General features: G+C 43.0%; 1 protein-coding gene across 1 annotated transcript in view; it reads left to right on the top strand.

Annotated features, from left to right (window-relative positions):
- MARCH1 (membrane associated ring-CH-type finger 1) overlaps window positions 1-18,625 on the top strand; it is a 575,522-nt gene that overhangs the window by 109,784 nt on the left and 447,113 nt on the right. Inside the window, exon 2 of the mRNA XM_021100588.1 lies at window positions 1,450-1,658. The gene's annotated coding sequence lies outside the window, so the exon portion shown is untranslated. The remainder of the gene's footprint in view (window positions 1-1,449; window positions 1,659-18,625) is intronic.

Raw genomic sequence — 18,625 nt, 5'->3', positions numbered from 1 at the left:
GGCTCGAATCCCGCGTTGCTGTGGCTCTGGCATAGGCTGGTGGCTACAGCTCCGATTCAACCCCTAGCCTGGGAACCTCCATATGCCGCGGGAGCGGCCCAAGAAATAGCAACAACAACAACAACAAAAGACAAAAGACAAAAGACAAAAAGAAAAAAGAAAAATAAATAAATAAATAAATAAATAGGAACATCAACTAGAAATGGCATTATTGTAGATTATGAAACTAGTAAGAGATGATTGCAGCTAGAAACTACTTTGAAGATCTCCTGTTTGATTAGGGACAAATCTGAATCATAAGCAGTAAGTTGAAGATGTGTAAAAAAACGACACATTTTCTGAATTTTGCTTCTTTGGGGGGTGAAGAAACCCAAAGATCCTTGGAGATCTGACTTATTCACAAAGTGCATGTACCTAAACTAAGAAAAGAAAATCCTGTCCTTTTAAAAACAGAATACCAAATACCCTAACAAAGAAAACATGATCACAGTAGAAAAGGACCTTTTAAAAGTGAATCCATTTTGAGAATTCACTTCACTGAAATACTGGATTTTTTTAATTTGAAGATCAGAAATTTGGATTAACCATTTATTTTTCTGCAAATTGTATAACTATAAAGAGGACAATGAAGTCCTTGGCAGAGTCCTTTTCCTTCCTGGAAAAGCAAAGAGGGAAGGCACTTGGTTCCAAAAATGTGTTTCTGGGAGCACAGGAGTTGCAGTAAAGCAGAAATGGGTGGTGGGGCTTGAGCCCCAGGGTGACATTCCTGACTCCCGTTGCTGATGTCTTACTGAGGAAGGCGCAGGCAGCAGGCAGCTCTCTTAAAACCAGCCAAGGAAAGACGTGCTCACTGGCTCTCAACTTCTCTCTCTCTCTTATTTTTAACACCACGTGCTGTGCTCTTCACTTCAAGGCAGATCCTTGGACCTAAGCAGATTACTGTGGCTGCATTAAGGACATGGCCAGTTAGCCGTGCTTTTCAAGGCAGAGATTTGGCTCCAAATAGGACACTAAGCTTTTCAGCCTTCTGCTTATTTACCTAGTCAGCAGGATGCAGTGTATCTGGGTGCTTGGTGGACTCCTGGGGAATCAGGGAAAAACAAAAGCAGGAGTGGCAGCCGCTGCAAACGTGGGAGTCAGTGCCATTAAAGGAAGCGGTTGCTAATAAAGGCCTGTGAGACCTAGGTTTCCTTGGTTTCCATGACAGTTATTAGGTACCATAGAAATTGACTTATCTCCCACAATGCTCTCAGGGGAGGGGGCTCCAGGGACAGAGCAGGGCAGCTCTGACTTGCAGTAATCCATCCTTGGAGATGCAACACTCCCTGGATTACTTACTCTTTCTTGCATTTCTTTGAGATTCCCTTTCCCTCTGTTTGATGTTTTGGCCAGAGCCCCTGGCTTCCGCTGCACAGTATCTCCAATGCTATTTTTCCCCTTTTTGTTTAGAACTGAGCTCGGCAAGGCAAGGATATGAACAGTTGGGCAGGTGGGCTCCTCAGGGCGAGCGAAGAGCTAAGGCCTGGGGTCAGGGCCTGGCCCCCCGCAGCCCTGCCAGCATGCCCCTGCACCAGACATCCGTGATTCCCGCTCGGGAGACAGCCAGCAATGGGAGGAGTTCCATGGGCAGAAGCAAAGAGAAGAACAAGGAAGGCGAGGTAAGAGGAGGTTTGATAAACTAGGGCAGCAGCGCCGACTGCAGTCAGTGCTACTTCTTGTGCCCCAGAGGGGCGGCCAAGGTTGAGGGGCCCTGGACCACAGCTCTCTGTGGATTAGGGGCCATTGAGAGAGAGGTGTTGGTAACTAATGGCAACACAGTCAGTGTAACCTCAGCTTTTTGAATGAGGGAACCAAATCCACTTGCTGCTTGAATTCAGAGGCAAACTTCTGCCCCTCTATCTAAAGATGCTAGAGTCACTTTGCACTCTGATGGCTCCAGGACTCAGCCGGCTGCCCTGGATGGCGGTGACATGGCTGTCGTCCGTGTGCAGGCAGCAGGGCTACTGATGGCTCCTAATGTTGCTCACTGCCCATTAAGCATGAATGTTTTGCAATGAACTTCCCTCACAAAGTGACAGAGAAGTCAGCGCCAAGCCAGCCGTGGCACTGATTGCACAAAGAGCATTAGGAGGCACTCCCCTGCCTCATAGCATCCACTGCTCCCATATTCCTTTTTGGGGAGGCATGGATGGGCTACTTTTGTTTGATGTCTGTTGTGTTTGCACTTTTTTTCTTCATTGGAAAAAAAAGCGTTATCCAAAACTTACATGGGCTAAAGAAAGGTAATATTCAACTTACTGCCTTTAGGCTTTATTTTGCTGTGAAACTCAGCAGCCACTGTTCTAAGTGAAACTGCTTGAAAGATCACAGGCTGGGAACTTATTTCAAAGCTTTTTAAGGAGATTGATCAGACCTAAGGATACTGGGTAAAGATGTTATAAATGCTGTTGGGTTCCCCTATAAAAGAGGGTCTTGAGACAGAATGCTGGAATCTGGAACACTCTTGTTTCCTCAGCAACCGTTGTCTAGTCCTCATGATTCGTTAGCTTTGTGAAAAGTGACTTTTCACCATCTCCAGTTCTGTGTGTCCATTTTGTTCTCAAGAATGGGTGGTGGGGATGGAGGAGACCGTGAAACCAAAACCAAACCAGCCAAACAGAGCCACACGTGTCAAGGAGAGCCTGAGAGGAAGAGAGAGAGGAACTGCAAGGGAGAAAAAATGCATGTAGCCTCTTTGGACTTTGTTTGAACTGCTTTTGAAATGCCACTGCAGAGCAAGGAGATGGTGACATGTCTAGAGGTGGTAGGAAACGTCAGATATGTCTGCCTTATGACACTTTTCTTTTAGTCATTGTCCTGACATAAGTGTGTGGGCTATTTCTGGAGTTTCTGAGAATGGACCATTTCTTCAAAGGGAGAAAATGTATCAGCTTAGTATTAATTGGAAATATTCTCTATGATACATCTCTGTGTTTGACTTGCTGATGTGATAATTAGACCATCAAAGAGCCATCTCTTGAGTTTATTGGGGTGGGGTGAGGAGTTGGGGGGGACACTGGTTAATTCAGAAAATGGTGTGGAAATGGTAAAAACAAGATTTATAAAAGGTATACATTACTTAATCATCATCTAGAATCTTTGAATGAATCTAAGATAATTTTGAAAAAAACTTCATATGAGGATAGTAGGTGGAAATTTTGTTTACCATCCAGAAAGATCCGCTTCTGAGCTATATTTGGAGGTGAAAACATGATTTGAACTCCAGGTTTCCCAACCCCCTTGTTTGGAATTACGTCATCACTGGGAATCTTCTGCTGGTCATGTCAGCTTGGCCATGGCTCTGATAAAGCTGGGTGGCTTATGTGACCTTTGAAATAAATCAAACTTGGGTTTTTTCCTTGTTAGAAACAATAATGAAATCATTCGACCTCAAATAAAAATAGCCACAATCTTTACCCAGATATTGATGTTAAGCCACATCTTCCGAAATGCTTCCAAGTCTTTGAGAAAAGTATCCATTTATGAACAACTGTGTTTCCTTCATGGGCAAACATTTATTATATCACATGTGAGTCAGTGTACATTCTTAAAGGAAAAAATGGTTAATTATGAAGAAAAAAAAAAACCTCCCAGGTTACATATTATTTTTAAAAAGAGACATAGTTCTGAGCATTAGAAAGGGAAGCACATTTGAGGTTCATATACAATCTTGGTTTTCTATGGGATGGAGTTCAAAGTTTCTCTTTAAGAATTCATTTGAAGGAGTTCCCATTGTGGCTCAGCAGTTAACAAACGCAACTAGTATCCATGAGGACGTGTGTTCCATCCCTGGCCCCATTCAGTGGGTTAAGGATCCAGCATTGCTGTGAGCTGTGGTGAAGGTCAAAGATCTGGCTTGGATCTAGTTGCTGTGGCTGTGGCGTAGGCAGGCAGCTACACCTCTGATTCGATACCTAGCCTGGGAACCTCCATATGCCACTGGTGCAGCCTAAAAAGACAGAAATAAAAGAATATATTTGAAACATATTGTTAAATCTTTTGGGCCATTACATTGTTTGTTCTGATAGACTAAATAAATAGTCCAGACAAACTGTGAATGAATGTCATTTAAGGTGGATAAATTAAACAGCATATCCTGTGTGTGGGAAGCAAAGGGAATCTATTTAGGGCAATGATTTCTGTAATTCCAAGTGCTGAACCTCTCTAAAGAAATTTACCTTCCTTTACCACACGCTGAACACATAGGGACACTTCCTGATTGTTGAACAAATGAGACACACCCTCCTTTGAGGTTTCCTTAATGTATTTTGCTTGTCTTAAAGTTATCCAAATAATACATGTGCCCAGGGGTCAAATGACCTAATTTCAGAATTAGAACTTGGCGAATTTAAATGTGGGTCAATTTAATTTGTTCTATTAGAAATTTAGAGTCTTTCCAATACACTAATCTATTAACTTTATGTCTAGTTTTTTTTTGTTGTTGTTATTGGCTTTAAGGCATATAGAGAAAAATGCGGAAACTGTTTCTTAGATATTATTACACTCCAGAAGATTTAAGCTGTAAAAAATAATAAACCTGTGAGTTCCCATCATGGCTCAGTGGAAAGGAGTCTTACTAGCATCTCTGAGGATCCAGGTTCAATCCCTAGCCTTGCTCAGTGGGTTAAGGATCCCCTACTGTGGCTGTGGTATAGGCTTGAAGCTACAGCTCTGATTTGACCCCTAGGCTGGAAACCTCCATATGCTGCAGCTGAGGCCCTACAAAAAGACGAAAGACAAAGTAATAATAATAATAATAAATCTAACCCCAAACTTCAGAAGAACACATATTTTGAAATATTTTGTGTGGCAGAACATTATAATCATTTATTTATTTAGTCAATAACCCTGAAAGTGCAAAATGCAAGATAACACACCCCTCTAGTTTGGACATAGTTGGGATTGGCAGGCAGGGTAAGGAGGCATATTCACCTCCCAGAGGCATAACTCTGGGCCCTTGGGCGGCTGGAGGGCAGTGTGCCTCCGGCTTGCAATCCAGATACAACATTATATCAGCGCAGCCAGAGTGGATCAATCTCTTATGAAGCAAATAGACTAAACAAAGTCATAGAAGATTTATCCACAATGCAGTTGGTCAAATGTATTCACTTAAATCTGGAGATGTTAGGAAAAAAATGATGGAACACTTGACTGCAAGCTCCAGAAAAGTTTTGAAAAGGAAATTATCAATCAGACTTTCCTTCATTACCATGGCATCAAGGAGGGAAATCTCGGGTTTGGGTGGGGCTAGTTCATTTACACCCAGGGAAAGCCAGGTGTTGAGAAGGCTACAGGAAGCACCCTCCACCCAGGTCCATAGGTCCAAATCGCTCCTGAGGATAGGGGCTGACCCATTTGGCCATTCCCCACCACCACCGACCGCCCTTTTTTTTTACCCGAGCACTGCAGTGACAAGGCCAGGTCCTTAAACTACTGCACCACAAGGGAACTCCTAGTTTAGCTTCTTTAAATCTCATTTGTGTGCTTTTCTTGTGAGCCAGTTTTCCATTAATCCATGTTTTCCTTCTTTGGTACATATGTTATTAGCATCACTTTTAGGCTGCCGTTAATTCATTTTAGGAGTCTATCTCTTACCAGGGCAATCAGATTCTTAGACTTCAAGGGTGATTTAATTTCATTTTCTGCAACTGGAAATTATAATTATTGTACAGGTTCCAGTATTTAGTTAACGTGTAGCGCCTCTTCCTTATAATTCTCCGGAATTTATGAGCAAACATTCCTAGGACTTGACGGGTGGCCTTTCAGATGCAAACATAAAGCAGGGAACATGCGCAGTGTGCTGTGCCCCACCGCGATCTGCACACCCCATCTTCCATCTTAGGCAGATGGTGGAGCTGCGTCAGACTGGAACACTTCCCTTCCAACCTTCTCTCATTCTCAAACCGACCGGGCCTGGAAATCATGCTTGCGAAAGGTTTGGGGTGGGGGGAAACAAAAACAAGTAAACCTTTGTTTATATGTACATTTTCCTCCACTGCTTTCACAATTTTATATTTGTCTACTTCTGTTTTCCTTGTTTCCCCCTAAAAGAGGCATTAAACTCCTTTTTCCTGGGAGATGCCTTTCCAGATCAACTTGTCTGTCCGGTGGTAGCCTCTGGGGCAGCTTTCCTCACTTGCAATAGCTGCTGAGTTCTTACTTGGCAATTCCTTCATGGACTTCAGGGAACAGAAGAAAATAGGGCTTTTTGAATAGTCTTCATTTTGAAAAAGTGGATATATTATAGATTTCTTACACCTATTTTTAGTAGAAAATCAGGAAAGTTAAATAACATATTTAATCCCAGGGCCAGAGCCTAATTTGAGATTAGCCATCTAAATTTAATTCTAGGTGTGTTTTTTTACAATTCAGGTACCACAACCTTTTCCTATTGCTTAATGAATATGTATGGATCAGGAGTTCCCTGGTGGCTCAGGGGGTTAAGGATCCAGTGTTGTCACTGCCGTGGCTCGGATTTGATCTCTGGCTCTGGAAACTTCATTGTGCCACAGACACAGCCAAACAGAAATGTGTGGATAAAAGGATTCCAGAATCAGAAACCCTTAAAAAGGCTTTGTCTTAATTCCACAACTGAAACCAATAGAGAATGCATAATTTGACCACATCATACAGGTAGTTAGTGGTAAAGTTGGGGCAAAAACATGGGCCTTCTGTCTGTAAAGTCTATTTGTCATTTCTTTATTACTGTATTTAGTGAATTTTCTTTCAAGGCATAAAATTGCAATCCCCCAACTTAAAGAATTTGTGTCACCCCAAAGCCGTTAACCTCTGAGTGTGTGTGAGGAGTTGGGTTCCTTCTGGGAGCTTAGGCTAGGTGCCCACGACTTCTGGGTTAGATGGATTGCAAAATGGATCTGATGTTACAGTGTAACTAGAATCCATTTCATCCCAATTTAGGAAATAAGGTAGAAATAAAGACTACTGGGCAAAATTGTTTGGTAGGGAAGATGCCAGAGTGTGCTGGAGTCCTGACTTCACCAAAGCCGTTTAACCTTGAATGACTTACTGCACCTTGCACACTTGTCCCCTGAAGAGAAAAAAAATATGTTTACTGGTAAATGTAGAAGGTTGACTGGCTCTCACTTCAAAATAAGAGCACTTTAGTTTCTTCTGTTGCTCCTTGAGCATAACCGTGTGGCCGTGTTTCACTATGGGCATCCAGAAACATGAAGGTCCCCAAAGGCATGTTGGGCTCAGGTGGGAGCCACGTTGGAGACACATTTGCCTGCTGTCCGGTAACAGTGCAAAGAGAGCCAGGCCTGCTCATGCTCAGCCGCATGGCCTCAGGAGGGCCTTGATGGGTGTAAACCAGTCTGTGAGTCATAACTCTGTCATGGGAATGGGTCCAAGAGGCCAGAAACATGACTCCATCAGAACCTCACTTGGGGCCTTTGGTTAAGTTTTGGGGAAGAGAAGCCTAATTGCTTCTGAAACCTCTGCAATAGACTCCTCTCTGCTTCTGAGTATTTTGCATGAGGACCTGAGGCCTGTGACTATATTTTGTGAGGGAGAAGGTTGGTGCTTCAGGGAGACCAGAGATGCTGCAGTTGCTGGAGGTGGGAAACAGGCAGGACAGAAGAAGAGAAAAAAAGAACATAGCTTCTGTGTGATATTGGTTTTGAGCCACTGGGTTAATCCTTGCCTGAAACCAACCCTTGTTCAAAACCAAACAGCTATCCAAAGAAGTGGTTCAATACACATTCTTTATTGTTTAAGCCATTTTCTTGTTGGGGTGCTGAGTTGCTCACAACATGGCAGGGTCCTAAATGATGCTTTGCCAAAGTGTAGGTACGATGGTGTCCCATGTTGTTACCCGTGCAGCCACTGACATCTGAGATTAGAACGAGTTGGGATCCAGGTAAAGCTGTTGCACATGTGACTTTATGAATAGCCTCTGCTCCCACACCCAGGATACTCTGTATTCACCAAGTGAGGTACATTTTCAGCAGGTGTGAGCCTGACACTGCAGGGAGAACGCCAGGGGGTAGGAAGACTAATTCTCCTCTCATTTCACCAGAGGAGTACTTTCCAAGGCCTCCCCTGAGTCTAAATTGAGTATTAGGGTCCCATGTGCTCACAGTGAATTCCGCTGAGTATGCTAATGGTATGGAAATACTTTTTGATAATAGAAACCAGGAAATTTCCATGTTTTTATTTGCTTTCAGCAATACAATTAGCATAATTCACATTAATTTTTCTTGTTGAAAACAGATGTTGTGGGTAATTGCACTAATAAGTAAGACTGAACAGAACATTTTATTGACTAATAAATGAGCATAGAAATTGCCGCCACACCCTGGTCAGTGTGCTTTTGAATGGTGGGTTCAGTGAGGCAGGTAGAATGTGAAAACTTGTCCCTGGTGGGGATGTTTTAAATGATCGTGAATTTGTGGCTGATTCAATGAGACCATGTGATCATTGTGTTTGAAAGACTGTGGACCAAACAACTTGACATGGAAGAGTCTAGGGCCATGTAAGGGGCAGACATAGGTACCTGTATTCTTTAATCAGGATTTTTAGGAATTGCTGATCAGCTAGCCTTTAACTCAGTTCTTTGCAGCATACAGGAAGCACTGGCAATGTCCCTCGTGGTGAGGTCCCGCTGAAGAGGGGGGTGGAAGGGCGAGGATTGCCTCCCCGCAGCTCATTCCCTGGAAGTCACTGGAGCCCCTTGCAGTGACTTTGTAATCTCCAGATGGGGATGAGAAACGGCAGCTATTCAATACTCATTATCTCCCATTCTCTGCAGCCCTGTTAACTATGTACAATCTCTTGAGTTAGAACCTGATGGAAGATAGTATGAGAAAGAGAATGTATATGTATGTATGACTGGGTCAGTCTACTGTATGGAAGAAATTGAAGAAACATTGTAAGTCCACTGTACTTTAATAAATTTTTTTTAAAAATAATTGGAATAGGTGTGACATGAGGGTTGAGCTGAAGATAAGACTTGGCTCATAGAAGAAGTCAAGGAGGCACCCTGGGCATGGGGTTCCTGATCATCACCTTGATGAAGACGTTGGTGCCATCGCCAGTGCCTGGGTAGTGTCTGGACACTGCATGTGGAGAAGACAACGTCAGGGTTCTCTTCCCTCGACCGCTGTCAAAGAAGATGCTTCCTCTGACACAAAGAAGCACTTTGAATTCTTTAGGATTTGTGCTTTGGATGACAACTTTGGAAAGAAAGTTTCTTAGGGAAAAAAGTCTGGCACTAGAAGCCACCAATAGGCAGTCCTGCAGGGTGCAGCAAAGCCCACATGCAAGGAACCATTGAACAGGCATCTGTGAAGTGGGTCACTGGCTGTTTTCACAAATGGTCACCTTTGTTCACTGATGGTAATTATTCCTACTTGTAAACCTACACACCTTGACTCCGAAACAAGCCCCATACAGGGATGTATGGCCCTGAAGGCTCAGTGGCTGAAGGTTGTATGTTTAAATTGTACTGACTTAGATCCATGACAGTTTTACTTTCTACTTTTATTCAAAATTAATTTTCATAAAGTTACAACATAGGACAGAGATATGTTGTACATTTTACAAAGTTTTACAGATTCAAAGTCCAGCGAGATGTTTTGTTTTACTCTGAAGCTACTTTCTCTATGACAATTTGCTCTGAAACTACTACACAGTACATTCAGGTTATGGAGGAAGTGCTTTCTGCTTACAGTCAGGCAATTATCAGGGAAAGGATTTGCTCATGACTGTCAGTGTGACTGTCTTATTCTGTCTGGTGTCCAATGAGCACATAATAGATGCATCTTGCTTTCAAATTAGAAGGAACCTCTTGCGTGGTGTGCGATGGCTGATGTGGAGAGGAAAGAGGACCAAGCAGCTTTAAGCTCATATCTGCAGGGAGAGTAACTGAATTCAGGTCTGAGCTTTAAAAGTTTGTAATTGGGTGACATTTGGCAAGGTTACCTGGCATCTCCGTACCTCAGTTTCCTCATGTGTAAATTAGTGACCAATGTGAGAAGTACTTTATCAAGTTATGAGAACTAAAATTAGTTAAAATTTCTAAGATCCCAAGAAGATTTGTTGGGATAAAGCAAACACCATTGGGTGCTTGATTTATGAGCATGGAAAAGGAATCAAATCTTTATGATTTTCATCAACATATTTTTTGTGTGTGTGTGTGAATAAAACTCATTAGCTAATACCTTCCATTAATGAGGAAGCGATGAAGACTGCACCTGTGTAGACTGTGTCTGTCTGCCTTAGTTAAGAGAAACCTACCCTTATGGTGTCACTTTCCTGCCTGAATGTCAGTCTCACAGCTGCTGAGTCAAGAATTTGTAGAAAAATCCAGGCTTTTACTCCTGGTCCGCATACATATTGCCAATTGTTCTTCTGCTGCTTGTTCTCAACATTTCACGAGCTTTTAAATTGGAGTATTGTAAATATCAATTATTTTGATAATTCTTTTCATTTTTCTCTCAATTTCCTTTTGTTTTACCAGCTCCTTAGTTACTATGTAGAATAGGCCATGTTATGAAAAACTAAAATCACCAGTGATACTGAATGGGAAAGTTTATTGACAGTTTACATGCATAGGATTATCTTATGAATATTTGAGTACTTAGGCAAATGGTAGGTTTTTTTGTTTGTTTATTTGTTTCTTTTTTGCCTTTTTGCCATTTCTTGGGCCACTCCCATGGCACATGGAGGTTCCCAGGCTAGTGGTCGAGTCGGAGTTGTAGCCGCCGGCCTACGTCAGAGCCACAGCAACGCTGGATTCAAGCCGCGTCTGCAACCTACACCACAGCTCACAGCAACGCCGGATCCTTAACCCGCTGAGCAATGCCAGGGATGGAACCCGCAACGTCATGGTTCCTAGTCGGATTTGTTAACCATTGAGCTACGACGGAACTCCAGTAAATGGTAGTTTTATTTTCATTTTTCTAGGTCAAAATAACACTCTTCTTAACAAAATAACATGGTGTTGAAAAGCTTTCAAACGGTCTCCACCTGCACGAGGAAAATGTTATTATATTTGCTGAGCCTCTGGCATTTACCTGAGGTGCAATTCTTCATGAATTGTTCTAAAAGTTTTTTTTGTTTTTTGTTTTTTTTCTTTTGATATTCTTTGGGGTTATCATACTTGTAAAATCAGTGAAATGACTTGGGGAGTGTAAATGCCTGGGAAAATCTACTACCCTGAGTGTGAAGTGGAAAGACAGATTATGAGATCCCTGGGCACTGTTTTACAGGGACTGGCTGACACAATAGGTGACATTTAATAGGTTGTCACTCTGCCTTTGGGTGAAATCAGCAAAGGAGGTGCCTATTTTCTCCCAGATGCCTCAAATTGTGGAAATTCTAGACTTAATAGCCCTGAAAGTAAATAAACAAATATCAGCTCTTAACAGCTGATAAATATTTATATTTTCTGTTATCAGCAAATAACCTCTTTTCCTGAATTTGTCATATCTATCTACATATATGTACATATATGTGTAATTTCTGTTGATGTATATATATATGTGTGTGTAATTTCTGACATATATGTGTTATTTTTGGTAATCAGCATTAATAGATAATCTCCCTTCCCAACCTGCTAAATGAATATGCTGTAAAGATAAAGGCAGCTTTTCTCTCATTTTGACGTTAATGTTATGTACATATATAATTATATATTTAAGATGTTCATAGTGGTCATCATCATTACTATAGCTAACAATTCTTTGTTTTTTTTTTTTTTTTTTGGTCTTTTTGCCTTTTCTAGGGCTGCTCCCGTGGCATATGGAGGTTCCCAGGCTAGGGGTCAAATCAGAGCCATAGCCGCTGGCCTACGCCAGAGCCACAGCAACGCAGGATCCGAGCCACATCTGCCACCTACACCACAGCTCACGGCAATGCTGGATCCTTAACCCACTGAGCAAGGCCAGGGATGGAACCCGCAACCTCATGGTTCCTAGTCGGATTCGTTCACCACTGCACCATTACAGGAACTCCCAATTCTTGAACATTTACCACATGTTCAACAGAAATTGTTTACATGCTTTCCATGGTAACTCCTAGCTTTTCTATGACATCATATTCCAGTTGCCATTCCTGTATATGTCCCAAAATGCAGTGAGTTCCTGCTGCCATTCCAATTCCCGTGATTCTGGGGGTCAGGAGGGTGACAGCACACTGTGAGATGCTTTGCTGTGTTTGTCTGCGACACCGAGGCGACTCACATGCTAGAGATGGGGAGTGTCTGGGAGGCCCTTCACTCAGGTGTTGGCGCCGGACTTGGGCCAATTAGAAGACTGGTGCCACCCACTGTGAAACCTACCTGTGACCGTGTCATGAGCCTCTGCGTCCTCAATACAGGGTGCTTCAGGGTGGCCAGGCTTCTTGCACAGAGACGTGGATTTCTAAGTCCAAACAGCATTGCTATTCCTTTTCCAGCCTCAGAGAGTCCCTGGCATCATGGAGGCAGTGGCCTAGGAGTCAAAGCAGTTGCTCACATTCCTACCAGACTCAAGGGCAGTGAGTGGGTATAGATCCCACCGTGTGATGGAAAGAATGCCCCATAATGTGGGGCTCACAGCTCAGCCATGGCCACAATCATTCACATGCCTCCCTTTGTATCCCAGGAAGTGCAAACTCCAGATATTCCTTTCCACCAAACCCTCTGAAGTCTCACCCCCTTTCCCATCAATGGACAAGTCCCGCATTTTGTCATCTAAACTTTCCAGCTGCAAATGAGGTCTTTTGGGTGCAGTTCTTCTAGGATGGCTGTTTTCAGTGTGACAAGCTCTAGAATACAGAGACACTGTCTGTACCCTACACTCTCAATATGTGATGGTGGAATCCTCCATAGACACTCCTATTCAAGAAGGAGGAAATAAGAGCTGTGTGGCAGGCCTGGGTCCATATCAGTTCTGAAATCTGGCTACTTGTTGCCAACTCTTTGACCAGGGTTTGTTCCTCCTTTCCAGAAGCAGTTTTCTGAGGCTCTTGTTCTGCTCTCTAGGGCTTGGTTATTCCTTTTTCCTTGTTCTTTTCTTTAAGGTATGGTCTGCCCTTCAAATGAGAAGCCCTCTAAAGCTTGCTTCCTGCTCAATAGAGGTGGCAGGTCCAAGGCCTCTTTTCATTTTGGACTGTCTTTGACCAGTTTCCTTAAGCATTTTACAGGTCTCCTGTGTTTTGATTTATAATCCACTTAATTAGACAAAAGTCACAAGACATAGACCTTTATCTTCAAGATAAACTCAACTACATCAGCTTCCTGAGAGGCAGCTGGAGACAGGATCTTAACATTCTCAGAATTTACATTGTTGACAGAGAAGACTTGCCTGGGCTGCTTTTGATATTCTTCCAGGGCTTTTCTCTCTTTAGATGGGTTTGCAGAGTACTACTTTTTTTTTTTTTTTTTTTTTTTTTTTTTTTTTTTTTTAGGGCCACATCCATGGCATATGGAAGTTCCCAGGCTAAGGGTCAAATCCGAGCTACAGCTGCTGTCCTGCACCACAGACACAGCAACTGGGGATCCAAGCAGCATCACAACTAACAGCAACTCCGAATCCCCAACCCACTGAATGAGGCCAGGGATCGAACCTGCATCCTCATGGATACTAGTCAGATTCATTTCCACTGAGGCATGATGGGAACTCCCAGAGTACTACTTCTAATCCTTCTAAGCTTTTTTTTTTTTGTCTTTTGTCTTTCTAAGGCCACACCCTCAGCATACAGAGATTCCCAAGCTAGAGGTCTTATTGAAGCTACAGCTGCTGGTCTACACCACAGCCACAGCAATGCTAGATCTGAGCCACATCTGCAACCTACACCACAGCTCATGGCAATCCCGGATCCTTAACCCACCGATCAAGGCCAGAGATTGAACCCACAACCTCATGGTTCCCAGTCGGATTCATTTCCACTGCACCATGACAGGAACTCCTAATCCTTCTAAGCCCTTACCAAAGAATTTTCATCATCATTTCCTCGAATTCATCTTAACCCAGAGAGGAACCAGGATTTGCACTGAGGCATTTTCTAATTTGAGATTCTTCTATTGGGAGAGGCTGGGGATGGGAAAATAGTTTTATTTCCAAACAAAAAGAGCAAGGTCCATGAGTTCCCAAGGTGGTTTTAATGGGATTGGCAGAGTCTTGGGAGTACTGGGATAAAGGTTCGATCCCTGGCCTGGCACAGTGGGTTGGGGGTCCTGAGTTGCTACAGTGCAGCTTAGGTCACAGACAGCTTGGATGTGATCTCTGGCCTGGAAATTCCATATGCCACAGGGCATAAGAAAAAAAATTAAAAAAATAAAGGGCAAGGTCTGGCTTCCTCATAGTTCCTCTAAATTTTGCTTAAAAACTGAGGGTCTCTTTCCTTTTTACCTTATCATCTGCAACCTGTATGTCCCTTTGGCTATTTTTTTATTGTGAGATAACAGTATCTTCCTAAATTTCCCATCCTTGACCAAGTCTCCCTGAGGTCTCTCCATCTCTTCAAGGACTATATTAGTAAGGTTTTTCAAAGATCCAATCCAAGGTCAAGCTTTCAGTTCTTGAGCCCGCTTTTACACTTGATAACTTGTACAGCTTGTTCTAACAGTTCCTGAAGAGGTTAAGTGCGAATTTTGTATTTGCCACCTGTTTTTTGAAAGGATATGATGACCTATTTTAAAACCACATGTAGATAGAAATCATCACTGCTATTGCTAGACTGGTTAGTTTCAGCTGCTAAATTAACTTTACAGACATAATAATGACTAGGATAGTGACTAATTCTGATTATTCCAAAGCAGGGCCTTTAGATTTCTGTACCTAGCTGAGCTGTTAAAACATGCATTTGAGACTTTTTTAGTACAAAAATACCTTGCATATGAATAAATGTGATACTTAAAAATAGCATGTACTTTTTTATTTTTGAATTGAACAATGTCAAAGGTAAACTGCAAAATCCTCTTGACAGGGTTCTTTCTTTTGGCTAATTCATATTTCACTTTTTTTTTTTTTTTTTACTGTTCTGAATGACAATATAAAGGGCATACATACTTTTCAAATATGTAACATCGTATTTGGAAGGCTTGATAATGTTAGATGTTATTTTAGAGATCAGGTCTTCTGACCTTGCCCCTAGACTTTTGAGGATAGTAGCTCTCCAGTCCACTTTTTTTACGAGGGTATATTTTTTCTAGCATCCATGGCAAAGACTCTGTTTTAAGTCTTTCCATGTTCCTTCGAGTGCATGGTCCCACCATTAGATTTAGTTCTTTGGGGTCTTCACTAACAGGGCCAGCCTAACATGATGAACAAGGACTAGCCTACCTATCAATGTATCAGTCACTGTATTACGTTACAAGTAGTAGAGCTGCTCCCTGGTTCTTCTACAGCCAGTACCTGTGAGCTTTCCTTTAGTTTGGGCCCGTGAAGCTCATTTCCACCCTCAGGGACTGGATTCCCTCTTCCCATCACCTACAGTGCTTTCCCTCCCATCTGTTATGTGTGGCTCTCCTCTTCAGTATGAATGTGTCTTAGCCCTGCAGCTCCCTGCTCTGCTCTTGGTCCCACTGCATCGTACTATTTGCTTAGGTTCATATAGATTCCAGCCTGACATGACGTATCCTGTCTACTCCTCCTTGCAAATAAGCCATGGAAGGGAAATGTACTTTGTTTCTCCCGTGGCTGCAGCCACCGTACCCAGAGCAGGACCAGGGCACTGCAGCCCCACAGCAAACACGTGCAGGAGGGAGAGATTGTGTCAAGAACTCCTCAGGTCATGAGCTCCCTCCAGCCTGTGCCTTCAGGACTTGCCTGAAGTGTTGTGTGTGGCCCCAAGTGTGGCATTTTATGAGATCTATTGACAAACCAAAGTGTCCCAAGAAAGGGACAGCCCAGGTAGACGAAGTGGCTCAAAGCCATGTTTCTATAAAAAATCCATTATAGGAGCATATGTAGGTATGTCTTAGAGATAAACATTAGCATGAAAGTTCCATTTTCACTAAGTATTTGGAGAGTTGAACTAGGGGAGACTTTAAATATGTTGCAGGTGGCACTGGAATGCATCACTACAATTAAAAGGGCACGGGATATCAGATTCTGACGAGACCTTAGATTAAAAGTAATCAAACCCAGGAGTTCCTGTTATAGTGTAGCAGAAATGAATCTGACTATTATCCATGAGGATGGGGGTTCAATCCCTGGCCTCGCTCAGTGGTTTGGGGATCCGGTGTTGCCATGAGCTGTGGTTTAGGTCACAGATGTGGCTTGGATCCTGTGTTGCTATATCTGTGGCGTAGACCAGCTGCTGTAGCTCCAATTCTGCCTGTAGCCTGGGAACTTCCACCAACCACGGGTTTGGCCCTAAAAAGCAAAAAAAAAAAAAAAAAAAAAAAAAAAAAGTAACCAAACCCAGAGTTTTCATTGTGGCTCAGTGGGTTAAGAATCTGACATAGTTTGGTGAGGATGAGTGTTCGATCCCTGGCCTCACACAGTTGATCAAGGATCTGGTGTTGCTGTGAGCTGTGATGTAGGTCACAGATGGGGCTTGGATCCTACATTACTATGGCTGTGGTCTAGGCTGGCAGCTGTAGCTCCAATTCAATCCCTAGCCTGGGAACCTCCATATAAGTAGAAAAATAAGTTTTAAAAAATATATAACCAAACTCTGATTCCATTGAGTAAAAACAAACAAACAAATAAAAAACAACCCAGAGTGTTTATATCAAAATGTGCCTAAAGATGCTTTTGAGGGGCAGATGAAGAGGATCCAGGCTTCCAGGCTCTCACTCTCTGTTCCCTGGACTGTAACTTCCCTCATCCCCTGAGATAGCATTTCTGAGGCTTTCAGGCACCATCCACAGGGTCACTCACTTGCTTAGCCATTCAACAAAGGTGCAAAGGTGCAATGTCTGCTAAGCACCTGCTAGAAGAGGAGGCATCCTGCACAGATGAATTCTTGGCCCTCTTAGAGTTCACATCCCATCATGTGGGGGAGAGGGATTCCATAGGTGTGATTACAGGTGTCAGAGTTAGTCCTAGAGGGAAGTCGAATTTTCTCACTATAGGTAAGAATGTATAAATATCAAGAACCAGCTATTTCACCCTGTCAAGAAAATGGCAGATTCACTGGGAAGAAGGGCTTCTGAGCCCCTGAGGTGTTCAACAGGCCGGGTCTGGATTTGGAGGGAATATTCTAGAGGAGATCCAACTCTCAGGTGGGGAGGCAGTCAGGTTCCTTTTCCTTCAGAGTCTACTTTGCTGTGTTTTTGTTTGTTTGTTTTCTTTTTTGGCTGCTGAAAGGCACATGGGGTTCCTGGGCCAGGGATCAGAACTGAGCTGCAGTTGTGACCTACACCACAGCTGTAGCAACACTAAATCCTTTAACCCACTGTACTGGGCTGGAGATCAAACCTGTGTCATGGTGCTGCAGAGACGCCACTGATCCCTGTTGTGGCACAATAGGGAATCAGGTAGTGGCCCTGAAGGCATTAATGGGTGTATTTCCTGGGTGGCCAGGATCCTCCAGCACCATGGGAGAACAGAATGGTTAGAGACTCTTCATCCTGGAGCTGGATGCAGCCCTGGAACACAGCACTTCCCTGCTACTTGTCATTATTCTCAAGACAGCGAAACAGGCTCGCAGCTTACTATAACTTTTCAAGCTAGTAGGCTTGCCCCAAAGAATTATTTTTAAAACACCTACTGTGTGCCTAATACCTTGAAGACAGAGGTGAAGGGGACTTGGAAAGGTGCCCTGCCCTGAGGGTGGTGATGTCATTGTGTTGGAGGCCTGGTCTCTCTGGCCTTTGAAATGAATGAGACTCACTGGGCTCTGTCTGTCCTATCACTCCCTGTCCCCCCACCCCTACACCAGACCATCACTCTGCTGAACTGAGTTCATGAAAATCCTGTGTCTTTGACCACCAAGTCCCATTTATTGAAACAGTGGCTGCACATTTCAGATAATTTCAAGACTGTGTTGCCATTCTCCTTAACTCTTCCCGAGAACATGAACACGCGTTATGAGCTGAATACTTTCAAGGCATCAAAAGGCCTCCTTTGCTCTCCCACTTCATTTTCCACCCATGTCTTCGTCCACTTGCCAAATGATAAATGCATTGATGATTAAGCTACATGGCATCAAGTGTAAGAGAAACTGGTCGATGGAAACATGTTGCATGTAGCCTGTATTTATGTTTCATGTCGTTTGTTTTGATCTGTCCCCAACCAGATGGATTCCAACATATGCCACTTTTATCACTAAAGATAAATAATGGAAAGATGAACTTCCAGTCTGAGGAAAATCATTTTCCTTTTTCCATGAAGTCTAATTTAGGTTTCTGTAAAAGGAGACTGTTAAAATAAATATTCCTGTTATCCTGTCAGCAGCTTTATTGTTGAGAATCAGTTCCCCAAGAAGCATTATTTCTTCCCTGAAATCTACCGCCACACTGACAAATCTCTTGGAACACCATTTCCAGCATTTTTATTCCAGCACAGAATTTGCTTTAACTTGTGGAAAAGGCCACAAGAAGCAGACTGAACTTCACAATCTCACTCTCACATCCTCTTCCTCAACAGGGTGCTTTTGCAGGTGGAACTGGATCCAAGGCAGGAACATGCAA

Source organism: Sus scrofa, chromosome 8 (assembly GCF_000003025.6).
Source record: "Sus scrofa isolate TJ Tabasco breed Duroc chromosome 8, Sscrofa11.1, whole genome shotgun sequence".
NCBI classification, from domain to species: Eukaryota; Metazoa; Chordata; class Mammalia; order Artiodactyla; family Suidae; genus Sus; species Sus scrofa.
Note: the sequence above shows the minus strand (reverse complement) of the source record. Positions and strands in the feature narration are given on the sequence as shown.